The sequence below is a fragment of the Scyliorhinus torazame genome, chromosome 4, assembly GCF_047496885.1.
Source record: "Scyliorhinus torazame isolate Kashiwa2021f chromosome 4, sScyTor2.1, whole genome shotgun sequence".
Taxonomy (NCBI): Eukaryota; Metazoa; Chordata; class Chondrichthyes; order Carcharhiniformes; family Scyliorhinidae; genus Scyliorhinus; species Scyliorhinus torazame.
Window position 1 is genome coordinate 32,834,901 of NC_092710.1, and position 27,411 is coordinate 32,862,311.

Consider the following 27,411-nt stretch of genomic DNA (forward strand, 5'->3'; position numbering starts at 1 on the left):
AGAAGGATACGGACCCAGGAAGTGTAGAAGATTGTAGTTTAGTCGGGCAGTATGGTCGGCACGGGCTTGGAGGGCCGAAGGGCCTGTTCCTGTGCTGTACATTTCTTTGTTCTTTGTTGTTCTGGTTAGCACAACTGCCTCACGCCGCTGAGGTCCCAGGTTCGATCCCGGCTCTGGGTCACTGTATGTGTGGAATTTGTACATTTTCCCCGTGTCTGCGTGGGTTTCGCCCCCACAACCCAAAAATGTGCAGAGTAGGTGGATTGGCCACGCTAAATTGGAAAAAATAATTGGGTAACCTAAATTTTTTAAAAAATTATTTTTAAAAACATGCTGGTATATGCTCCAAGGAGATGCGGCACAGTAGTTAGCACTGTTGATTCACAGCGCCGGGACCCGGGATCAATTCCCGCTTTGGGTCACTGTCTGTGCGTAGTCTGCACGTTCGTCCCGTGTCTCCTTGCGTTTCCTCCGGGTGCTCCTGTTCCCTCCCACAGTCCAAAGATGTGCGGGTTTGGTGGATTGGTCTTGCTAAATTGCATTGTAGTGTCCAAAGGTTTGATGGGGTTGTTGGGTTATGGGGATAGGATGGAGGTATGAACTTCGGTAGGGTGGTCTTTCAGGGGCCGGTGTTAATTCAATGGGCCGAATGGCCTCCTTCTGCACTGTAAATTCTATGATGCTATACTGACCTGTACCAATTTTGTGGGAGCAGTACTGCAACAGGCCGGCTTTGGGATTATGTTTGTATTTGAACAAACAGCTGTCTGTCTTCTTTAATTCAGATTTATAGGCAAAGTACTTTCTCCTGTAAATAAAGTTATCTTTCATCCATTTATATATCGTCTTTTCGATATATAATATATATATTATAATTGTCATGTGACTCCATGTCAATCCAGATCACGGATAAATATTTGATTCCGAGCTCTTATCAAAATATATATTTAGCTATGCAGAATCAAGGTCCACAGCAAGACTAGTTAATGACTGAAAGAATGGTACTGATAAGAATCATGAGGTCATGGTTCCGAGTGAACAGGTGCTTCACTCTGCCAGTTCATTTCATAACCAAACAACATTCTTTGCTTGATATTGCTTGATAACAGTTTATTCGTGGTGGGCAATAAAATGGAATTGCTGTCCGGGAACTTGCACCATTTATAGTATCTACTATTTCTGTTCCGTCTTTAAAAGGAGATGGCAGAATTGGGAAAATGTATCAATTGTTACCATACAAATAATTAAATAGTTGATTACTTACAGCATCACTGTCATCACGCATATTCAATTTAAATGCAACAGTGTGACATTCGGCCTCAGATTATGGTGGGAGAGGTTTTGTTAATCAGGGTAAAGTTCTTGGTAATGAATGTTATGTGTAACTGATCTTTACTCAGGGCGTGTTTGATAAACCACAGAATCCTTATATATATATATACTGTAGCCACCTGGGTTGGCCACTTCCCGACTTAAAATGGAAATCCACAAAGAATGCAGGGAAATTCAGCCAAGCCAGGAAAAACTAGCAAGTGCAAAGTCCCCTGTGTATTAGAACTTGCAGAAACCCAGACAGCACTGAAACCAACAGCCATCTGCATATTAATGAGCGATCACCGGGAACAATTGAAACATGTAAAGTGAATAACACCAAGCCAGACTCCTCGGCGCCAGCAGGAGCCAAGACAAAGGAAGGGCAATGGACACTCAGGGACCGCCCAGCGATCAGGGAACGGCTCCAGTTTTGGAGAAATCGATGCAAGTGATCGGAACATAGTCCAATCACTTGGAACCAGATACGGGGTCCACCCCGAACGGCGCGAAGCCCCTGGGAACAATAAAGTAGATCCCCCAAGTTCAAATCGGTCTTCTTGGCAGCGTCACTCAGCAGCGCGAACCAACCCTTGACAGTGAACTGCCGAAGTTGCTGCATCAACCAAGTAAGTCTCCAGTCAACGCACGCTACGAGATAGGCGCTCCTAGCTACCAGTCCTTACCAGCTTTTGAATCCTGCAGACTCAGAATCGAACAAAAGGCCATTTGTTCCCTTGACCTGGTGGCCCAGTTCCGAAGCTAAGTATAGGCCTTTAAGTATAGGCGATAGAGATAGGGACACACCCTTATCTCCCATGCCACAGAGGAAGGACAAAAAGCCTGTACCAATTATGACCCCTCAGAAGAAGCACACAATGAAAAATGGGTTTTAAAGAGGTTGTCCCGCACCTGGGAGCAATCTGTCCAAAACAAACCCGCAATTAGGAAACCCGCAGAGCAGCAGGCAGAGGCAGATATCCAAGCAGTTAAAGCGCAGCAGAACCCCGCATGGGTGAATGAGGCAGGAACAGCCCCCACAGAAACCACAGGAGCATTACAACTGTGGACAATTAGGACATTTTGCACGAGAGTGCAATGCCCCACGAAAGCCACAGAGAGCCCAGCAGGCAGGCACTCTGAATAATAACAAGACAAAGCCCATACATAGTGTAAGCACCCGTTCAGACCAGACACACCTGAATGGAACTGACTGACGGTGTTCGGGCTCCCCCAGTTGGGTCTGTGACACCCTTTGGGATAGGTCCGGCTGACCAGTCGTTGCAGCGAAAATACGGGGTCAGCCCATCGAATTTCTCTGGGACACAGGAGGGTCCCGCACCACAATTAATTCCTCCACCATGTTCCAAAAACACACGTGGCCCACTACAGCCACAATCACCCTCAGTGACATCACAGGCATCTCACAGCAGGGACACATCACAGCCCCTGCACCCATTGAAATTGGCACCATTACGACAAAACACCCCATAGTTCTGGTCGATCTGGACCACACAGCAGAACACATTTTGGGCATTGATTTCATGAACTCCCACAACCTTTCATTTGACCCAGTTAATCAATGTGTCTGGAAAATGACAAAGTCAGCAAGAGCCCCTGCAACGCTCACAGTAGGTGAGTATGCAAACAAGATTAGCGCAGGCGGCGATTTTGTTGTTTGACCCGACCACGATGAGTGCAGACAAACAGGTTAGGGCAGTTCTACAGAAGAACAGGACCGCATTTGCAAGTCATAAACATGACTTTGGCAGGATGGCTGGTTCGGTTCAAATAATAGGACCTGACCCTAGACCCCAGAAGCAATACGGATTTCCCCAAGAGGCAGAGGGAGCAATCTCAAAGGTTATTGACAGCTTATTAGAACAAGGCGTACTGAGATCGGTAGCCTCTGCTAATAATGCCCCGATTTGGCCAGTGAGAAAGCCCGATGGATCATGGCGCCTGACCATCGATTACCGGGAACTCAACAAAGTCACCCCCGCAGCAGCACCCACGGTAGCCACAAGTCCCGAGACCATGCTCAAACAATATTTTACAACTCACAATATTTTACGGTTTTGGTTGTCAGTAACGGACTCTGGTCCATTCCATTGGCAAAAGCGTGCCAATACAAATTTGCCTTCACTTTTAAAAGTCAGCAGTACACGTGGACATGCCTTCCACAAGGATTCCACAACTCCCCCTCCATTTTTCACCGACAGCTGGCAAATAGATTATCAACATTTTCTTGCCCCGAATGTCTGGTCCAGTATGTGGACGACCTATTACTGCAGACAGACACCAAGGCAGAGCACATCGAGCTTCTGTCCGAACTCCTGAAACTCCTACAGCAAATTGGATGCAAAGTAAACCCCAAGAAGGCCCAAATTCTGGAAGACAAAGTGGTATATTTGGGAACAATTATCACGCATGGTAAATGTGAGATCGAGCATAAAAGAATTGACTCGATTGTCAAATTGCCCCTTCCTCAGAATGTTTCAGCCCTCCGGTCATTTTTAGAATTGGTTGGCTGCTGCCAAAACCACATTGACGGCTTCGCCACCAAGGCAGCACCCCTCTCAGACCTCCGAAAGAAAGGAGCCCCTTGGGAATGGCTTCCACAGCAAATGGATGCTGTAGATGTTTTAAAGCGCGCACTCATTGCAGCCCCCGCACTACAGGTTCCAGACCTGCTTTCCCCCTATGCTATAGAGATAGCTAGTACAGACCGCACCCTTTCGGCCGTACTCCTCCAGGAACGGCACGAACAGTTACGAACAGGTATGGCTTACGCCTCCAGAGTTTTAGATCCTGTGGAGCAGGGATTTTCGGCCTGTGAAAGGCACCTGCTCGCAGTTTTCTGGGCAATCCAACACTTTTCGAACATCACCGGACTAAACCCCATCACAATCTTCACGGAACACACCCCCACCCAAATTTTACTAGACGGATGACTTAAGGACGGTACAGTAAGCTAGATTAGAGCAGCCAGCTGGACTCTTCTTTTGCAGGGACGGGACATCACTTTTAAAAGGACCAAATCCCACACTTTCCTAGCCGACAACCTTCAGTACCCAGGCACCCCCCACGAATGTGAAATCATCCCACCGCACCACAACACAGGCCCCTTTATCGCAAAAACACCCCCCAAAAAGAAAGGTAGAGCCCCCAGAACACAGACACGTGCGCACCTTTGAGTATATATGTGGATGGTTCTTCCACTTTATTGGATGGGAAGCGCATTACAGGCTGCGGCATCTATGTTGAGGATGCGCAGGGATGCGCCCTCGAAGAAATCTCCTTAAAACTACCAGGGCACTTAGGCGCGCAGGCGGCAGAACTGGCAGCCATTGTGTACACCTTGATCACCCAGATTCCTTCCCTAGCCCAGCAGACATATGCTCGGACAGCCTCTATGTCTGTAACAGCCTCACAGAATTCCTACCCCTGTGGAAAGCAAGAGTATTTGTTTCCACGGACGGAAAACACCTCCCTTCAGCCCCATTGCTCCGGCACATTTTAAACAAAGCACAGGACAGGATATTCGGCATTGTTAAAGTCCGAAGTCACCACCGTTCCTCCCCACCTGGAAATGTAAAAGCCGATGCACTGGCTAAAGCAGGTTCCAGACATGGACAGTTTTGGAACCCCCCACTGAAAGCGCCCCAGGGAATGCAGTTCAGGTCTCACAGACTGATATCGAGGATTTAGTGCAGGCCCAGAAGCAAGACAGTAATCTCAGGAAGATTTTAAAACAAGCTTTCCAGCCCCATACGAGAGGTTTAAAAATGCACTGACCACACATGACGGTGTGATCCTAAAAGTCACCCTTTATGTGGTTCCTGAACAGGTCAGGAATCAGCTTATTTGATTGTTCCATAATAGTCATGGGCATCAGGGAATCGACCCCACTACATCCCACCTCAGGCAGCTCTGTTGGTGGCCGAATTTAAAGGACGACGTCACGCACTACGTTGAAAATTGCCTTATCTGTGCCCAATACAATCCGGACACATATGCAAAGAAAGCTCAGCTCAGCCACACCCATCCCGTAAATGGCCCCTGGACTAACCTCCAGATTGATTTTATAGGACCATTGCCCTGTAACAGGATGGTCACAAGTACGTGTTAGTTGTGATAGACACATTTACAAAATGGGTAGAAGCATTCCCATCTAGGACTAATACGGCAAAGACTACCGCAAAGATTTTAACCCACTACATCTTCACAAGATGGGGACTCTCCCGCAGCATTGAATCCGACCAAGGTTCCCATTTTACGGGACATGTCATGAAGAACGTCCTCACAATATTTGGCACTACCCCAAAATTCCACATTGCATACCACCCCCAGTCCAGTGGTATCGTAGAGCGAATGAATCGGACCCTAAAGGCAACCCTCACAAAAATGGTCCAACAAAACAGCACCACTTGGGATTCAGTCCTCCCTTTTGCATTAATGTTTTTACGTAACACCGTTTCAACATCCACAGGATACACCCCACACAATCTCATGACCGGACGCCCCATGAAAGGCACAGAATTTTTATTAGGACTTGACTTGACCAGCCCCGAAGTGACGGCCCTCACACACGTGAACGCAGTAAAACAACTAGTTGATAATGTAAAAACTGCTCAGCTAGCAGCCGCAGTAAGATTAGGCACCAGGAGGAAACAGAGCAAGGCCTGTTTCGACAAGACAGTGCACGCGACTGAGTTTGATGTAGGACAGCAGGTCATGCTCTCCATTTACGACCCCAGCACGTTCCTGTCACCAAGGTATTCGGGTCCGTACTCCGTTGCGGACAAAGTAAGCCCATGTATAAAATTAAGTACCCCAACTGGAAGACTGCGTGGTTCCATATTAACCAGCTCAAGGCATATGGCTCGCAGTCTAACCACACACACCACGTCATGCTCGACATAGCAGACCAAACCCCGCCCACAGCCAACGTATCCCTACCCTTCCCCAACACGTCCACCCCATCCACAGACTTGACCTCGGCTCCATCACCGAACTCTAGACTCCGCCCCGGAACGCCCACAGACAGCAGCAGCAGAGACAGCGACTGTGACACAGACAATAGCCACAGCACCACTCCCTACTATCCCCATGCAATAGGACCCACACCCAGCGAACAAAGAACAAAGAACAAAGAAATGTACAGCACAGGAACAGGCCCTTCGGCCCTCCAAGCCCGTGCCGACCATACTGCCCGGCTAAACTACAATCTTCTACACTTCCTGGGTCCGTATCCTTCTATTCCCATCCTATTCATATATTTGTCAAGATGCCCCTTAAATGTCCCTATCGTCCCTGCCTCCACTACCTCCTCCGGTAGTGAGTTCCAGGCACCCACTACCCTCTGCATAAAAAACTTGCCTCGTACATCTACTCTAAACTTTGCCCCTCTCACCTTAAACCTATGCCCCCTAGTAATCGACCCCTCTACCCTGGGGAAAAGCCTCTGACTATCCACTCTGTCTATGCCCCTCATAATTTTGTATACCTCTATCAGGTCGCCCCTCAACCTCCTTCGTTCCAGTGAGAACAAAACGAGTTTATTCAATCGCTCCTCATAGCTTATGCCCTCCATACCAGGCAACATTCTGGTAAATCTCTTCTGCACCCTCTCTAAAGCCTCCACATCCTTCTGGTAGTGTGGCGACCAGAATTGAACACTATACTCCAAGTGTGGCCTAACTAAGGTTCTATACAGCTGCAACATGACTTGCCAATTCTTATACTCAATGCCCCGGCCAATGAAGGCAAGCATGCCGTATGCCTTCTTGACTACCTTCTCCACCTGTGTAGCCCCTTTCAGTGATCTGTGGACCTGTACTCCTAGATCTCTTTGACTTTCAATACTCTTGAGGGTTCTACCATTCACTGTATATTCCCTACCTGCATTAGCCCTTCCAAAATGCATTACCTCACATTTGTCCAGGTTAAACTCCATCTGCCATCTCTCCGCCCAAGTCTCCAGACAATCCAAATCCTGCTGTATCCTCAGACAGTCCTCATCGCTATCCGCAATTCCACCAACCTTTGTGTCGTCTGCAAACTTACTAATCAGACCAGTTACATTTTCCTCCAAATAATTTATATATACTACAAAGAGCAAAGGTCCCAGCACTGATCCCTGTGGAACACCACTGGTCACAGCCCTCCAATTAGAAAAGCATCCCTCCATTGCTACCCTCTGCCTTCTATGGCCTAGCCAGTTCTGTATCCACCTTGCCAGTTCACCCCTGATCCCGTGTGACTTCACCTTTTGTACTAGTCTACCATGAGGGACCTTGTCAAAGGCCTTACTGAAGTCCATATAGACAACATCTACTGCCCTACCTGCATCAATCATCTTAGTGACCTCCTCGAAAAACTCTATCAAGTTAGTGAGACACGACCTCCCCTTCACAAAACCGTGCTGCCTCTCACTAATACGTCCATTTGCTTCCAAATGGGAGTAGATCCTGTCTCGAAGAATTCTCTCCAGTAATTTCCCTACCACTGAAGTAAGGCTCACCGGCCTGTAGTTCCCGGGATTATCCCTGCCACCCTTCTTAAACAGAGGAACAACATTGGCTATTCTCCAGTCCTCCGGGACATCCCCTGAAGACAGCGAGGATCCAAAGATTTCTGTCAAGGCCTCAGCAATTTCCTCTCCAGCCTCCTTCAGTATTCTGGGGTAGATCCCATCCGGCCCTGGGGACTTATCTACCTTAATATTTTTTAAGACACCCAACACCTCGTCTTTTTGGATCACAATGTGACCCAGGGTATCTACACCCCCTTCTCCAGACTCAACATCTACCAATTCCTTCTCTTTGGTGAATACTGATGCAAAGTATTCATTTAGTACCTCGCCCATTTCCTCTGGCTCCACACATAGATTCCCTTGCCTATCCTTCAGTGGGCCAACCCTTTCCCTGGCTACCCTCTTGCTTTTTATGTAAGTGTAAAAAGCCTTGGGATTTTCCTTAACCCTATTTGCCAATGACTTTTCATGACCCCTTCTAGCCCTCCTGACTCCTTGCTTAAGTTCCTTCCTACTTTCCTTATATGCCACACAGGCTTCGTCTGTTCCCAGCCTTTTAGCCCTGACAAATGCCTCCTTTTTCTTTTTGACGAGGCCTACAATATCACTCGTCATCCAAGGTTCCCGAAAATTGCCGTATTTATCTTTCTTCCTCACAGGAACATGCCTGTCCTGTATTCCTTTCAACTGACACTTGAAAGCCTCCCACATGTCAGATGTTGATTTGCCCTCAAACATCCGCCCCCAATCTATGTTCTTCAGTTCCCGCCTAATATTGTTATAATTAGCCTTCCCCCAATTTAGCACATTCATCCTCGGACCACTCTTATCCTTGTCCACCAGTACTTTAAAACTTACTGAATTGTGGTCACTGTTACCGAAATGCTCCCCTACTGAAACATCTACCACCTGGCCGGGTTCATTCCCCAATACCAGGTCCAGTACCGCCCCTTCCCTAGTTGGACTGTTTACATATTGTTTTAAGAAGCCCTCCTGGATGCTCCTTACAAACTCTGCCCCGTCTAAGCCCCTGGCACTAAGTGAGTCCCAGTCAATATTGGGGAAGTTGAAGTCTCCCATCACCACAACCCTGTTGTTTTTACTCTTTTCCAAAATCTGTCTACCTATCTGCTCCTCTATCTCCCGCTGGCTGTTGGGAGGCCTGTAGTATACCCCCAACATTGTGACTGCACCCTTCTTATTCCTGATCTCTACCCATATAGCCTCACTGCCCTCTGAGGTGTCCTCTCGCTGTATAGCTGTGATACTCTCCTGAACAAGTAGCGCAACTCCGCCTCCCCTTTTACACCCCCCTCTATCCCGCCTGAAACATCTAAATCCTGGAACGTTTAGCTGCCAATCCTGCCCTTCCCTCAACCAGGTCTCTGTAATGGCAACAACATCATAGTTCCAAGTAGTAATCCAAGCTCTAAGTTCATCTGCCTTACCCGTAATGCTCCTTGCATTAAAACATATGCACTTCAGGCCACCAGACCCGCTGTGTTCAGCAACTTCTCCCCGTCTGCTCTGCCTCAGAGCCACACTGTCCCTATTCCCTAGTTCTCCCTCAATGCTCTCACCTTCTGACCTATTGCTCCCGTGCCCACCCCCCTGCCATACTAGTTTAAACCCTCCCGTGTGACACTAGCAAACCTCGCGGCCAGGATATTTATGCCTCTCCGGTTTAGATGCAACCCGTCCATCTTATACAGGTCACACCTGCCCCGGAAGAGCTCCCAGTGGTCCAGATAACAGAAACCCTCCCTCCTACACCAGCTGTTTAGCCACGTGTTTGTCTGCTCTATCTTCCTATTTCTAGCCTCACTGGCACGTGGCACAGGGTGTAATCCCGAGATTACAACCCTCGAGGTCCTGTCTTTTAACTTTCTGCCTAGCTCCCTAAACTCCTGCTGCAGGACCTCAAGCCCCTTCCTGCCTATGTCGTTAGTACCAATATGTACAACGACCTCTGCCTGTTTGCCCTCCCCCTTCAGGATTCCCTCTACCCGTTCGGAGACATCCTGGACCCTGGCACCAGGGAGGCAACATACCATCCTGGAGTCTCTTTCACGTCCACAGAAGCGCCTATCTGTGCCCCTGACTATAGAGTCCCCTATAACTATTACTCTTCTGCGCTTTGACCCTCCCTTCTGAACATCAGAGCCAGCCGTGGTGCCACTGCTCTGGCTGCTGCTGTTTTCCCCTGATAGGCTATCCCCCCCGACAGTATCCAAAGGGGTATATCTGTTCGAGAGGGGGACAACCACAGGGGATTCCTGCACTGACTGCCTGCCCTTTCTGGTGGTCACCCATTTCTCTGCCTGCACCTTGGGTGTGACCACACTTACATAACTGCAATCTATGACGCTTTCCGCCACCTGCATGCTCCTAAGTGCATCCAATTGCTGCTCCAACCGAACCATGCGGTCTGTGAGGAGCTGCAGTTGGGTGCACTTTCTGCAGATGAAGCCATCCGGGATGCTGGAAGCCTCCCGAACCTGCCACATCTCACAGTCAGAGCACAGCACCCCTCTAACTGACATTGCGTCAATTAATTAAAATTAAAATTTGTCTTTTTTTTTTTTTTTAAATACTTTTTTTTAAATTTCAAAGTTACTGTCAACTATCTGTTTCCTAGCACTAGATTTCTAATAGAAATGCGATAGCTAACTATAATATTCTCCGATCTCTGGCTTAGATATCCTCTAAATTATAATTAAGTTATTATGTTTAATTAGTTCCCAAATACTCAAAAAAATTTAGGTTAGAATCCCAACCAGCCACTCAGGTCACAGCTTTTCTGTGATGTCACTTCAGTTTGCCCCCGACACACACAATTTGAAAAACAGGTATAAAAGTAAAAATCACTTACTTACCTTCTGAGATGTTCTCAGGTTCTCTCGCTGACAGAGACTGCTCCTCCACCTCCAATCCTTGACCTGCACAATGCTAATAATATAATAATATAATATGGCACTTACCTTACACCAATGGGTCTTATTATTAGGTTAGAGGAGGAGGGCGGGTGGGAGACACTACACGTGTAGTGTCTCGGGTTTCCTCTCCACCAGAATTTATTGGTTGGGGGGGGGGGGGGGGGGGGGGACTTGCCAGAGGTCGAACTTCCGGTTCCCGCCGAAATCCAAAGGGCTGCTCCTGTAAAGGTAAGGTTTTTAAATACACTACTCACCTCCCAGAGGGCCCCTGCGCACCGCTGCCGCCGAAATCCAAAGGGCTGCTCCTGTAAAGGTAAGTGGTTTTAAATTCACTACTCACCTCCAAGAAGGCCCCTGCGCACCGCTGCCGCCGAAATCCAAAGGGCTGCTCCTGTAAAGGTAAGTGGTTTTAAATTCACTACTCACCTCCAAGAAGGCCCCTGCGCACCACTGCCGCCGAAATCCAAAGGGCTGCTCCTGTAAAGGTAAGTGGTTTTAAATTCACTACTCACCTCCAAGAAGACCCCTGCGCACCGCTGCCGCCGAAATCCAAAAAAAAAAAAAAAAAAAAAAAAATCTGAACACGATTCGAGTGATCCCTTCCTGATCACATTCCTCAACAAACCCCACCAAAGACTACTGCCCTACGATGACGACTCCAACCCCACAGAATTAGATACTACTTTTTGGCACCGTGCCAATTCATACAGGCTCGTCCGAAACAACGAGATAGACCCTAAGTCACTTGCAGCTTCATCAACCCTCATCCATTCCAGAGTATGGCATCAGGGAGAAGAGGGTGACTTTGAGTCTGACTCCCAAAACGAGAACCCCTTTGCGACCCTGTTCGCAACTGATAACTGAGGTGTCCAGATGAAGTTTTAAAAAGGAACCGTTTGGGAGAAACGGGTGTCCTTTCTGATGGAACCTGCAGCATTTGTCTGTTAGTATTATTGTTAAGTGTTGTTTGTAAACTCGGAAGTTCCACAGCAACACGCCATATTTTTCGGCAGAAACCTGTGAAAACGTGCCAGCACGCTTATCGGCAGAAACGGCTGAGAGCTTGCCAGCCCCCGTTCATAACTGCTCTTCTGGTTCGATGGTAGAACCTTTACAGCAACCCACCACGATGACTACATTTTTGCCCGTTCTTGCCGGTTGCTCAGGCAGTGGAGAAACGGCATTGGTCCCCGCCCTGCCTGAGGACCCCCCCTCTGGTCAACTATGCTCGTGTAGAGCACATACGGCATTGATCACCGTCCTACCCAGGGATTCCATCCAAATCTTACCCGCCGTGGCCCAAAAGCACCACATTTCTGGCTCATTATGTTCAAAATTCTTTTGTTTGGTTTTGGCAACCAATGGTTTCTTTCCTCTGCTATTTACATCCTAAAATGCTAGGATGGTAAATGACACAGGCTACGAGACGGCTCGCAGTACAGCAGTATGTTCTTAGATGTCTTGTCCGAATATTCTGTTTTACAAAAAATTACGGAGTCACACATGGTGATCAATTATAAAGGGAAATTGGCACTAAAAGATAGACATGCTAACATTCAAGATATTACACAAGATAGTAACAGATATTATGCTTGTGTCCATAGAACTACGGAACCTCAGGAACTCCAGAGGAAGAAAAAGAAGAAGACAGAAAGACGGAAAGGTGAAGACAACCTTCATGCTCACCTGGATCTTAGCAGGATCCCTTCAGTTGCACGAGGATGCTACCCCCCTGACCCTACCACACTGGCCGTGAATGATTCCCACCCCTACCATACACTACACCCTGACATGGTTAACCCCAAGATAGTTACCGACACCCCGACCTGGTGTGACAAGTTTCTAACCTGGAATTCACTATCGTACATTGTAAAATCACTCTTAGTACTGGCGATAATCTGCAGTGTCGTGCAGACACTTAGACTCAGAAAATGGCGAAGGAGAGCCTCCCGCTCTCACACCCCGGTATACACGTTTAGGTCCCCTATTTTCGGCCCCCAACCCCTCGCGTGAATTAAAGTGCATCCGCTTTATGGGTGTTTGTTTTTGTTCAATAAAGAATGTAAACCTCTGTGCTTGACTGCCAAGCCAGACAAACGTGTGTTGCTGCTATTTGTACATTTAAAGTGTTGTAGATTATTTTTGATGGTTTATTGAGGATAGTTAGAGGTACTGGTTTTTTATGTTGTAATGCATGTCCCTGTTGAGACATAGTGCCACTTAGAATTGTTAGTTAAAAAAATTTCATACATAGTTATGGTCAGTGTAGAGGCCATGGAAAGAGTGCTCGCTGGGTCAGGAAGTGAAGACAACACAGTCATGTGATCCTTCACGCTTCGCGTTCGGGATCACAAGGAGGGTGTGTAGCCACCTCGGTTGGCCACTTCCCGACTTAAAATGGAGATCCGTAAAGAATGCAAGGAAATTCAGCCAAGCCAGGAAAAACTAGCAAGTGCAAAGTCTCCTGTGTATTAGAACTTGCTGAAGCCCAGACAGCACTGAAACTCATAGCCATCTGCATACTAATGGGCGATCCCCGGGAACAATTGAAACATGTAAGGTGAATAAGGCAAAGCCAGACTCCTCGGCGCCAGCAGGAGCCAAGACAAAGGGACGCCAACGGACACTCAGGGACCGCCCAGCAATCAGGGAACGGCTCCAGTATTGGAGAAATCGATCCAAGTGATCGGAACATAGTCCAATCACTTGGAACCAGGTATTGGGTCCGCCCCGAATGGCGCGAAGTCCCTGGGGACGATAAAGTAGAGCCCCCAGGTTAAAATCTTCTTGGCACGATCACTCAGCAGCGCGAACCAACCCTTGACAGTGACCTGCCTAGCTGCTGCAACAACCAAGTAAGTCTCCAGTCAACGCTCGCTACGAGATAGGCGCTCCGAGCTACCAGTCCATACCAGCGTTTGAATCCTGCAGACTCAGAATCGAACGAAAGGCCATTTGTTCCCCTGACCTGGTGGGCCAGTTCCGAAGCAAAGTATAGGCCTTTTAGCGATAGAGAACGTCTAGAAAGTAGAGTTATATGCATGAGTAGTGATTTACTGTGTATAATAAATGTGTTTTGATTAGAATCTTGCTAATTGGTGTGTTGAGTTATTGATCAGTACTTGAACTTGAACCTCATGGCGGTATCATAAAGATACCTGGCGACTCTAGAGCAAAGGTGATAGAAACAGAGCAAATTAAGTGAAGACACAACGGGCAACAAATTAAGAGCCAACCTGTTGCTAACTTTTGGTTGGTTCAATTGGCTCTGTTTTATATCCTTTGCTCTAGAGTCGCCAGGTATCTTGAAACCATAATGGGAGTTATGTACAGGCCTCCTAACAGTGGTCAGGACCGGAGGCACAAAATGCACCACGAAATAGAAAGTGCATGTCAGAAAGGCAAGGTCACAGTGATCATGGGGGACTTCAATATGCAGGTGGACTGGGTAAATAATGATGCCAGTGGACCCAAGGAAAGGGAATTCATTGAATGTTTACAGGAGGGCTTTTTGGAACAGCTTGTGATGGAGCCCACGAGGGAACAGGCCATTCTGGACTTAGTGTTATGTAATGAGCCAGGCTTGATTAAAGACCTTAAAGTAAGGGAGCACTTAGGAGGCAGTGATCATAATATGGTAGTATTCAATCTCCAATTTGAAAGAAAGAAGGTAGAATCAGATGTAAAGGTGGTACAGTTAAATAAAGGTAACTACAGGGGCATGAGGGAGGAACTGACGAAAATCGACTGGGAGCAGAGCCTAGTGGGAAAGATAGTAGAACAGCAATGGCAGGAGTTTCTGGGAGTAATTGAGGACACAGTACAGAGGTTCATCCCAAAGAAAAGAAAGGTTATCAGAGGGGGGATTAGGCAGCCATGGCTGACAAAGGAAGTTCGGGAATGCATCAAAGCAAAAGAGAAAGCCTATAATGTGGCAAAGAGTAGTGGGAAGTCAGAAGATTGGGAAGGCTACAAAAACAAACAGAGGATAACAAAGAGAGAAATAAGGAAAGAGAGGATCAAATATGAAGGTAGGCTAGCCAGTAACATTAGGAATGATAGTAAAAGTTTCTTTAAATACATTAAAAACAAACGGGAGGCAAAAGTTGACATTGGGCCGCTCCAAAATGACGCTGGTAATTTTGTGATGGGAGACAAGGAAATAGCTGAGGAACTAAATAAGTACTTTGCGTCAGCCTTCACAGTAGAAGACATGAATAACATCCCAACAATTCCGGAGAGTCAGGGGGCAGAGTTGAATATGGTAGCCATCACAAAAGAGAAAGTGCTAGAGAAACTAAGAGGTCTAAAAATTGATAAATCTCCGGACCCAGATGGGCTACATCCTTGAGTTCTAAAGGAGATAGCTGAAGAAATAGTGGAGGCGTTAGTTATGACCTTTCAAAAGTCACTGGAGTCAGGGAAAGTCCCAGAGGATTGGAAAATCGCTGTTGTAACCCCCCTGTTCAAGAAGGGAACAAGGAAAAGGTTCTTTTCGGAATGGCAACCGGTGACGAGTGGTGTCCCGCAGGGTTCAGTGTTTGGGCCACAGCTGTTCTCTTTATATATTAACGATCTAGATGACGGGACTGGGGGCATTCTGGCTAAGTTTGCCGATGATACAAAGATAGGTGGAGGGGCAGGTAGTATGGAGGAGGTGGGGAGGCTGCAGAAAGATTTAGACAGTTTAGGAGAGTGGTCCAAGAAATGGCTCATGAAATTTAATGTGGGCAAGTGCGAGGTCTTGCACTTTGGAAAAAAGAATAGAGGCATGGACTATTTTCTAAACGGTGACAAAATTCATCATGCTGAAGTGCAAAGGGACTTGGGAGTCCTAGTCCAGGACTCTCTAAAGGAAAACTTGCAGGTTGAGTCCGTAATTAAGAAAGCAAATGCAATGTTGTCATTAATCTCAAGAGGCTTGGAATATAAAGCAGGGATGTACTTCTGAAGCTTTTCAAGCATTAGTTAGGCCCCATTTAGAATACTGTGAGCAATTTTGGGCCCCACGCCTCAGGAAGGACATACTGGCACTGGAGCGGGTCCAGCGGAGATTCACACGGATGATCCCAGGAATGGTAGGCCTAACACATGTTGAACGTCTGAGGATCCTGGGATTATATTCATTGGAGTTTAGGAGGTTGAGGGGAGATTTAATAGAAACTTACAAAATAATGAATGGCTTAGATAGGGTGGATGTAGGGAAGTTGTTTCCATTGGCAGGGGAGACTAGGACCCGGGGACACAACCTTAGAATAAAAGGGAGTCACTTTAGAGCAGAAATGAGGAGAAATTTCTTCAGCCAGAGAGTGGTGGGTCTGTGGAATTCATTGCCACAGAGGGCGGTGGAGGCCGGGACGTTGAGTGTCTTTAAGACAGAAGTTGATAAATTCTTGATTTCTCGAGGAATTAAGGGCTATGGAGAGAGAGCGGGTAAATGGAGTTGAAATCAGCCATGATTGAATGGTGGAGTGGACTCGATGGGCCGAATGGCCTTACTTCCACTCCTATGTCTTATGGTCTTATGGTGTTCTGGTTCCTTACAGGTGTCAATGCACATGACTTATGTATTTGCGAGTCTTTGCCTGGGTGTTGGCTGAATTTCCCTTCAGCCTTTGAGGTTCTCCATTTTAAGTCGGGAAGTGGTCAACTCAGGTGTCTACACACCCTCCTTGTGATCCTCACGCGAATCGTGAAGGATCACATAACTGCATTGTCTTCATTCCCTGACCCGGCGAGCACTCTTCTGTGGCCTCTACACTGCCCATAGCTATGCAAGAAAATGTTTAACTAACATTCTAAGTGGCGCTATGTCAAAACAGGGACATGCATTACAAAATTAAAAAACGGTACCTCTAACTATCCTCAATAAAGTACACTTACTAAACATTCAATCATCCTAACTGCTTAAACAATACACACAAAAACATGGCAGCATTATTCACATTTTTCCTTGCTTGGCAGTCAAGCTCAGGATTGTGCAATCGCTCATGAAACACATTTCTTTATTCACAAAAGGAACGCAAACGAATGTCCTTCATGATAGATCGCGGGGATCGGGGGTCTGGTCATACCCGAAAATAGGGGATCTTATCCTATATACCGGGTTGCGAGTGCGGTAGGCTCTCCTTCTCCATTTCCTCATGCAGATAGTCTGCACGATGCTGCAGAGTATCGCCAACACTAATAGGGATTCTATTAAGTAGGACAGGGAGTACCAGGTTATAAACCTGTCACACCAAGATGGTGTGATGTCACTTGTTACTGGGCTCTGGGTGCTATGGGGAAGTGAATCATTAACGGCTAGGAGGGGTTGGGGACCAGGGGTCTCGCGTTCGCGTGCAACCAGATACATATTATAATGGTGGTGATCAACACGGAGGATGTCCTCATTGTTCTTCCTTCTCTTCTCTTCTTTTCCTGGGGCTTCTGGAGTTCTGTGGGATCAAGCATAGTGTCTGTTAGTATCTTGGTTTAATATCTCGTCTGTTAGTATGTCTGTCCTTTAGTGCCAATTCTCCCTTTATAATTTGTCACCATGTGTGACTCCCTCATTTTAAAAAAATCATATATTCAGGACAAGAAACACTTAAAAATACTGAAACATGTGCGAGCCGTCTCACAGGCTGTGCGGTTTACCATCCAAATGTTTGAGGATGTAAATAGCATAGGGATGGCAACCTAAGTGTTGCCTGAAAATAAAACAAAACTTTTTGAACTAAGTGTGCCAAAATGAGGTGCGTATGGGCCGCGACGGGTAAGAATTGGTCATCGTGGGGGCTGCCTCTCGTGATTACTTTCGAATCAGGAGAGTAGTTATGATTGTTGTCAGCCAACAGACTGGTTCCTCTGAACTATTTTCTGGGACAAACTTGTACCTTTAACAGCCAGTGGGCATTAAAAGAGTGTGGCGTGGGGCCATGAAAACTTTTAAATTCACAAACAAAATTTTTAACATGTACATTAAACAAACAAACATACATCAAACATGGTGCAGGTTCCATCAGAATACAGGATATCGTAAATCACATTTGGACTGGGGTGTAACTAGCATATGGAGGGAGTTCAGCATGACCGAAGAAGAGTGGAAGGAGGAGCGAAACAAAAATGAAGTGGCCTTGCTGAGGTAATGCTGTCATAAGAAGTGGTGGGTATGCGCTCACAGTTTGCATGGGGCAGCTGGGACCCTGTAGCTGCTGTGGGTGGTGTTCACTTTCATATCTGGGGGCAAGTCTAGCTGGTGGGGGTCTCCTGCAATCTCGGGTGAAGTGTCCTGACTGCCCATACTTGTAACATGACCCCTGGGGCACATAAGGTGGAGCAGGCTCTCTGGTGTATTGTTCCCTTGGGTATGGTTCCCTGGGGGGGGGGGGGGGGGCTGTTGGCGTCTTTGCTGGTTCGGTGGGCATTTGTGGGCTGACTCCGTTGCTGTTTCAGGGGGGCTTGACATTCTCGTGCGTGATGTCCTAACTGTCCACAATTGTAGCATTCCTGGGATTTAGGCTGCTGTGGGCTATTTCCCTCATTTACCCATGCGAGGTTCTGGTGCGTCCTAATTGGATGCATGCTCTTCCTGCTGTTCTTCTGGTTTCCTAACTGTGGGTTTGTTTTGTACAGACTGCTCCCAGGCGCGGGACAATCTTTTAAAAACCCATTTCTCATTGTGGGCTTCCTCTGAGGGATCATAATTCGTACAGGCTTTTTGTCCTGCCTCTGTGGCATGGGAGATAAGGGTGCGGGTCCATTTGGCCATACCATCTTGGGACAAATGGGCACGTTCTAAACTGCTAAAAACTGCTGTGAAATGGATCCACAGGCATCCAGCAAACACTGTGGGGTGTTCCGTCTTTTTCTGCCTGCACTTATTCAGGCCTTCTACGGGGTCACCTCTGTTGTAGCCGATCGCGTCTTGGATCGCTGCATGCATTTCTGCAAGGGTGCCTCCTCCTACATTCTGTGGGTCGGGAAGGGCTGCTGCGACTGAAGGGCCTAAACTCAAAACTGTGAGCTTCATGTTCTCACGCTCATCCAGGCCATACATGGTCGCCTGCTGCTTTACTCTCGCAAAGAAGTGGTGGGGGTCTGAGGTGGGGAGGAACAGTGTGATTTTCTCGCACGCATCCCGTAATTGGGACACGGTTAAGGGGGTCGTGTACAGCAATTCCGCGTCTCCGTCCGATGTGACGGTGCGGTGGGTGGTTACTGGGTTCATTGGTGCCTGAACTATCTGCTCTGTGGGGGGTTGGGGCGCTTTTCTCTTCTGGGGATTTCGTTGTGCACATGTTCCCTGAACATATCTATGCACGGTCTCATTTAATTGTTCCCAATCCGGGCCGTCTTCCTCATCTAATTTGGATCCAAAGGTGCTCTGGAATCCATTCTGAACTGAAAGTAGAGACTGCAGTTCTGCAATCTGCTTCCGGCACTTTTCGTGATCTAATGAGCTTTGTCTGTGCTCCATGGTGGTAGCATGGAGTGCTTGTAATGCTGCTTTCAGGTCGCTACACTGCCTTTGCAATGCCTCTACCTGTTTCTCTGTTTCCTCTCTTACCAGGACTGCACATTGCGTGTCCTGATATGCCTATTCGTACAGTGTCTGGAAGCTGCTTAAATGCGCCAGACAAGACTGGTGTGCCCGCTTGGCATCATCCACTTCTCCGTCCTTTGCTGCTAACCTCCTTCTTAGTTCTACGTTCTCTTTTTTTATCTCGCTTACATCGACCTTACTCATTCGATGTGCCTCCTCTATCTCTCTGCGGAGCGTCCGAATGACCTCGTCTATGCCTCGCAATTGTGTCAGACAGGACACGATTGCCATCGGCTTGCGAGTTTTCCCAAGCTTTTCCTATGAATTTCTGACAGGTTCTCCCACCAAGTATGTCCTATACTCCCGGGTCCTGTTTCCTCATTGTTACAGAATTCGCTCCAAAGGGGCCATCCTTTCCCTTTGAGGTACTTTCTGATTTCCTCTTCCCAAACCGGACACTGTCCTACTCTACTGCTGGTTGCTGCGACCACGAATACCTCGGGGTTCATGACGCATTGCATTGCCTGCATTGCCATCTTTCCTCTCTGAATACTTTTCTTAAAATTTGGAACGAGGGGTATTAAGGCGGTGCTGTAATTACGGGTACGGCTTTCGCTATTTCCGAAATACAAACTCCCGACAGATTTTTCGCAACAAAAATCTGTCAGTTTACCTTATAACCCTGTTAGTTATGCATGCATAAACACACTTCCGGATTATGAGGATTGATCAGAACTGCTTGAACACTTGTGGTTTTTCTGTTCCCAATTGGATTTCTAATTCAAATTTTAGGGTTCTCCCGGAGTGGTTAAGCCACTTCTAGATCGGGTCCCGTCACGATGTCGCCAGTAATATGTTGCTAACCTTTGGTTGGTTCAATTGGCTCTGTTTTATAACCTTTGCTCTAGAGTCGCCAGGTATCTTTATGATACCGCCACGAGGTTCAAGTTCAAGTAATGATCAATAACTCAACACACCAATTAGTAAGATTCAAATCAAAACACATTTATTATACACAGTAAATCACTACTCATGCATTAAACTCTACTTTCTAGGCTATTTCTATCACTAACAGGCCTATACTTAGCTTCGGACTGGCCCACCAGGTCAGGGGAACAAATGGCCTTTTGTTCGATTCTGAGTCTGCGGGATTCAAAAGCTGGTATGGACTGGTAGCTAGGAGCACCTATCTCGTAGCGAGCGTTGACTTGAGAAGCAACAAGACAGGTCACTGTCAAGGGTTGGTTCAAGTTGCTGAGTGACCCTGCCAAAAAAGGCCGATTTGAACTTGGGGGCAATACTTTATAGTTCCTAGGGGCTTCCCGCCCTTCGGGGCGGACCCCATACCTGCTTTCAAGTGATTGGACTACTTTCCGATCACTTGGATCGATTTCTCCAATGCTGGAGCAGTTCCCTGATCGCTGGGCGGTCCTAAGTGTCTGTTGGCCTTCCTTTGTCTTGGCTCCTGCTGGCGCCGAGGAGTCTGGCTTGGCTTTATTCACCTAAACTGTTGCGATTGTGCCCTAGAATCGCTCATTACTGTGCAGATGGCGGCTGCATTACTATGCAGATGGTTGCTGGTTTCAGTGCTGTCTTGTTCCTTACAGGTTCCAATTCACATGATTTCTGTATTTGCTAGTCTTTGCCTGTGTTGGCTGAATTTCCTTTCAGCCTTTGCAGCTCTCCATTTTAAGTCGGGAAGTGGCCAATTCAGGTATTCAGGTAGCTACAAACCAAAATTAGCAACAATACCATACCCAATCGTTCTGAAAGCAGAATCAAGGACCGCAGGCAAGGTAAGTCCATAGATTGCGCTGAGCGCAATTAATGTTTTACTATTAAGCTGCATTAAATCGTCTTTATTTCGGGCATGAATGTCACTGAAAATATGACATGTCACGAATAGAGTAGCTCAGAAATTCTTATTTTCTCTCTAGTCTAGGAATAGGAAACTTGCCATAATGCAGTTTAATGGAATAAAACTTACAAATGTAATCTCACAATGCCACTGTCTTAAATGTTACGTAAATAGATTTCTAGGTTACACTTATGTCCACTGCTCCTGTTACATTGTTGTGATTTCCTCCACATGTACTACTAATACCCGTGCAGTAAAGTAACAAAGGTACGAGGATCTGCTGCTTCTGGTTGTAGCTTACATTTACTCTGAATGTGATTTCACATGTCTGCTTCACTTTCCTATCATGTTACCAGTTTCTTCAAGTACATCACGTCTACCTTAGAAGCGACCACGTTTCTCTGGTTTTGCAGTACAGCACACTTAATCAACATTCTCGGTATTAACAAAATTCAACTGGGTTAGCGATACAAATGCTGTGGTGACAGGGGCAGGTCAGAGAGTAAGAGTCTTGCGGCGAGTGACTCATCTCCAATTTCTGTCAACAGCCTACAAGACACAAGTAAGGCATGGGATTAACTGCTCTCCCCTTGCCTGGTGAGTGCAGACCCAACAAAACACAAGAAGCTTAACGCCATCCAGGGCAAAGCAGCCATCTTGATTGGCATGCTTCCACATTCACTTGCTCCACCAACAAAGGCCTGGAGCAGCAGTGGGTACTGTCTACAAGATGCATTCAAGGAACTCACCAAGGCCCCTTGGGCAGCACTTTCCACATCCAGGAGCACTACCATCTAGAAGTATAAGGGCAGAACATACGTGGGAAATACAGTACCTCGAAGTTCCCTTCCAAACCACTCCGCATCCTGATATGTAGCATGGTAGTACAATAGTTAGCACAGTTGCTTCACAGCTCCAGGGTCGTAGGTTCGATTCCCGGCTTGGGTCACTGTCTGTTTGGAGTCTGCATGTTCTCCCCGTGTCTGTGTGGATTTCCTCCGGGTGCTCCAGTTTCCTCCCACAGTCAAAAGATGTGCAGGTCAGGTGGATTGGCCATGCTAAATTGTACGTCGCCAAAAAAGGTTGGGTAGGGTGATTGGGTTACGGGAATAGGTTGAAGGTGTGGGCTTGGTTGGGGTGCGCTTTCTAAGGGCCGGTGCAAACTCGATGGGCCGAATGGCCTCCTTCTGCACTGTAAATTCTATGAATCTAGGTAAATATTTAGCCGTGCTTTCATTGTCGCTGGGTTCAACCCTAGATCTCTATCTCTAACAGTATTGTGGACGTATCTATAATACACAGTCGGCAGTGGTTCAAGAGGGAGCTTCTCAAGGGAAACCATGGATGGGTAACAAATATGCCCTCGCCGCGATGCTTGCACCTTTTGAATCACTAATAATAAAACAATATATAGCTGACGGTGCTCCTGCGAGACTGGTGACCATCCTAAAATATTATTTGGAGTATAGCTGGCATAGTTCTATAAAGGCCAATCTATGTCCTACACAAACAATGGGACAATACACTACATTGGACGTAGACATGATCCTCTATTATAATTTACAACGTACTCTTGAAATAACTACTATCCCCACACATTCTGTCCGCATTATACTTGCAATTGAGATGACAGAGGCCACATAGCTAATGACACCTGACACGTACAGAGCAAGTGATCACCTTTTTCCGTTGTTAGTGGCACAGGTATGCAGACAACATTTCTTCTTTCTTCCAGGGGTGGCTTAAAACCTACATGTTAGAAAAGCACGCTCTTTCTAAACGAATGCATTCTACATTTTTACCAGAGGCGAAAATTCTACTTTGATACTCATGATAAGCTGCACTCATGGAGAGTTGGAAAGATTCTGCTCATATTATAGAAGGAAATATACAGTGGAGCTGAACAATTATATGGAGTGGTAATGATTTTCTACGATTAACTCAAAGGCTCCCCTATTCGATTCAGTACTGCCAACCTACCACACGCTAGTTGCGAAAGTGCGGCCTCGCTACCGAGAGATGAGTGTGGCCGCGCCACGTAGCGGCCATGTTCCTCGGGCATTAATAGCCCATCGTAACGTTGGAGCAGAAGTAGCTAGTTGGCCCTTACAGTTTGCTATACAAGTCAATGATATCCTGGCAAGTCTGCCTGTGGTCTTTGATGCACGTTCCAGTCTGCACCAGATTATCCTTGACCCCCATGCCTAATAAATATCTTCCTAACTCTTGAATAAATAAAAATTACATCACCCAGTTTGGCAAAAGAGACTTACACACAGGCGAATGAAAAGTTTGGAGAAAATGCATCTCCTTATCTCTGCCTTAAAAGGGAATCCTATTTTATTTTAACTATGTACCCTATTTGAGTCAACCCCACAAGGGGATATATCCTCCGGGTAGCCATCTAAGTGTTATGTCAACACTTAAACTAAAGATTGTCATATCGGTAACTCCTGCAGTAGTGATGTCCTCCACTTACAACTCCACATGAGGCCTGCTTATACTTGCAATTGTGATGACAGAGGCCAAATCACTAATGACACCTGACACCCACAGAGTAAGTGATCACTTTTTTCCATTGTTAGTGGCACAAGGGGGGCACGGTTGCATAGTGGTTAGCTCCATTGCTTCTCAGCTGCAGAGCCTCAGGTTTCATGCCCGGCTTGGGTCACCATCTGTGCGGAGTTTGCACTTTCTCCGGGTGCTCCGGTTTCCTCCCACAGTCCAAAGATGTGCAGTTTAGATGGATTGGCTATGTTAAATTGCCCTTAGTGTCCAGAAAAAAAGGTTGGCTGGGGTTACTGGATTACGGGGTGTGGGCCTGGGTAGGGTGCTCTTTCCAAGGTCCGATGCAGACTCGATGGGTCGAATGGCTTCCTTCTGCACTGTAAATTCTTTGATTTACTCGAGAAGGTACTGTGCTGCTACCATGCTCATTAGATCTTATATTTACACTACATGCCACGATTCGTGTCGTGATCCCACACAAATTGGATGCCTTCATGTTTTTCATTTCCTAATGACAATGCTACAGTTACCTTACATGTCATGACGATCTGCGGCCGCTAGCGGTATCCACTATTCTACATTAGATGAGAATATGGGACTCTACGAGGGATACTAATTCGAAGTTGCATTAAAAGTAGATTTGAGGCACGTTACAGTGCTGTCATTGAATTTATCATGAACTGACAATGCTGTTCTCGTATTAATTGCTCTGACAATGGTGCTGGATCAGTCTACTCAACAAAGCGATTGAAAAATAAACGCATGGAAGGAATGTACTGAAAGCGACAGTTTGGTAAGGAGGAAAGAAGTTTTGCAGACGATAAGACCAATGAAGTCCGTATTCATATGAAACTACACACCTTTTAGTTAAATGTGAGGAAAATAGCACGGCCTAAGGAAAAAATACTAAATTACAGAAATCCGAATTTCATTAAAAATATCCTCGGAGGGATACATAACACGTGAAAAAATAGTTTGAATGGATACAAAACCACGGTGCATGTATCCTTTGGATGTTTTTTTAAAATGACGGTACGAACAGCTGGGGCGCGATTCCTGCAATTCATGTCCATCGTGGGATTGGCAGGAATTCCCACATACTCTGGATTGGCAAGAATTCGGGGATTGTATTCGGCTGCTGGACTGAAGAGCAATGGTTCTGACTTTGAAGAGTGGCTGGAAGCACAAAAGTCCATAAGGGGAGGGGGGCTGAATATTTACTTGCACGCACATTCTTGGAGGTTGTCACCCCTCTGTTGAAGAATTTTCATGATGTGGAGATGCCGGCGTTGGACTGGGGTGAGCACAGTAAGATGTATCAGAACACCAGGTTAAAGTCCAACAGGTCTGTTACGAATCACTAGCTTCTGGAGCACAGCTCCTTCTCAGGTGAATGAAGAGGTGGGTTCCAGAAACATATATGTAGACAAAGTCAATGATGCAAGATGATACTTTGAATGTGACGGAACAACTGGTGAGATGGATAATCACAGGTTAAATAGGTGTGAGTTGTGTCAAGCCAGGACAGTTGGTAGAATTTTGCAAGCCCAGGCCAGATGGTGGGCGGTGACTGTAATGTGACATGAATCGAAGGGCAGTCAAGGGCATACAGCCTCTGATCTTCAGACAAGCATTCTCCAGGCGGTCTTCAGGATGCGCGATTACGCAGAATGGCCGAGCAGAAAGTGATAGTCAAGTTATGCACACGTGAGTACGGCCTGAATCGGGACCTTGGAATCATGTTGCATTACAATCACCCCCCCCCACCGGAAATCCTATTGGCAAGCGGCGTGAAGATACAATCCTATCGCCAGTGAAGGGTGCCCGGCAGAGAAGCACACGACTGGAGGATCGAAATGTCCTACGCGTGGCCGTTAATACGGAAAATGTATAAACGTAATGGAATCTCATGGCAGAAATGCAGCAAAAGCTATGGTAATCATTGGATTTCCTCATCAACTACATTTTTCCCTGTTAACTAACCACGTCTGTGCGCACAATCCCAATGACACATTGATAATTTACGAAGCCGCCTAGATACCGTGGTGCTAATTACAACAACATCTGAGGATTCTCCTCAGCTTTCTGGCCAATAGTCATCCATCAGTAATGCCCGAGAACAACTACACGCATCGCCTGCATCACATTGCAGTTATTGGAAATTTAATGTCGGCACTTAGCATCCAGCTGTTGGATTAAGTAGGATGAACTAACTCAAATGTAAAAGCCAAGAGGACATAGTTGGAGGGACATGAGCATACAGAAGGCACCATTTACAAAATTGTGGTCCGGTCTACGGAAAAAACTCGGCCTGACTATGCTATGGATTCCGCTCATTGATACTGTTGGACGACTAGTCGATGTAAGCAGCTCATAAGCAAACTTCTGTGCTGCCTGCAGTACCCGATGGCGGGTGTCCAGTACCGATATATATCACCGCGTGTTTCCAATTTCTTATTTATAAAATTAATTAGGCCATCAGCACCCAAATGTTCTTCACTCGCGAACTGAATTGGTAGTTGGCAAGCGAATTTCCGAGGAGTAGTCAGGTAGACAGCAATTGGGAGCATTCGACTCTCCAATCTTCCCGCGAATGCAAGAAAGGTGCAAGGACAGAACATAACCCTTGTGTTTGCAGAGAATGTTGCCTTCTACTGCCTGAATGTATCCAAGTTCTAGAAAAAGTGACAATCCATTCTACGAGCTTGGCCGATTACCTTAAATTCGTTGCTAGGCTTGATAATAGCGTTCTCAGGATTGTTCCACAAGTGTTGTCCCATGGAGGAATCACATCGAACTGCAAACGTGTTGTTTATGGTCCTGAAAGAGAGGGCTTATTGGGTAACTTCTGTAATCTGTTATTAGGGATCATCGAAAAAATATGCTGTTTGAATAGAGCAAATAATTGGGATGGATGACCTATTTTCCTGCGTTGCACTGACCCAAACAAAATCACACGAGGCATTGCTCAAGTTTATGGGAGGAAGATAATGCATGTAGTTGTTCTCGGTCATTACTTTCTGGTCCACCGACAGCATTCTATCAGTGGAGATTGCCCCTCGCTTAGGCTTTGCATACTCACAGAATGAAACAATTGCTTAACATGTTGTTGACTGCCGGCAAGAGGGATGGAATAACATTCTTCCACTGCTTGAGAAGAACTGAAAGGAAATACCCTGTCAAGATATGATTGAATGTTAGAAATAAGACGACAAGAACGTACAACGTAGGAGCAGAAGTCGGCTATTCCGGCCACCGAACCGAATCCGTCAGTCCATGAGATCATGGCTGATCTGATATGATCCAATTTCCTGGATTATCCACGTAATCCTTGATTTGCTTACTGACTAAAAAATCCATCTCAGCCTTGAACATGTTCAACCGCCTTACCTCTACGTCTCTCTGCAGTAAAGATGTCCACAGAATTACTACCATTTAACAGAAGAAATTCCTCATCACCCCTATCTCATGTGGGCGACCTCTTTAACTGAGATGATGCCCTCTGCTCCAAGCCATGGAGGAAATAACCTCTCAGCATCTACCTGGTCAATCCTGTTTTATTTTATTCCATGCTACTTTGCACTCACGTTTTATCTTCACCCTCGGTATATTTTTGGTCATCTTTACCTTTTGTCTCTCTTTACCTTTCCCCATCCTCTGGCTACCAGCAATCGTTGCCACACTGTCTATTTTTTCATTTGATTTAATTCTACCCTGAACTTTCTTGGGTAAC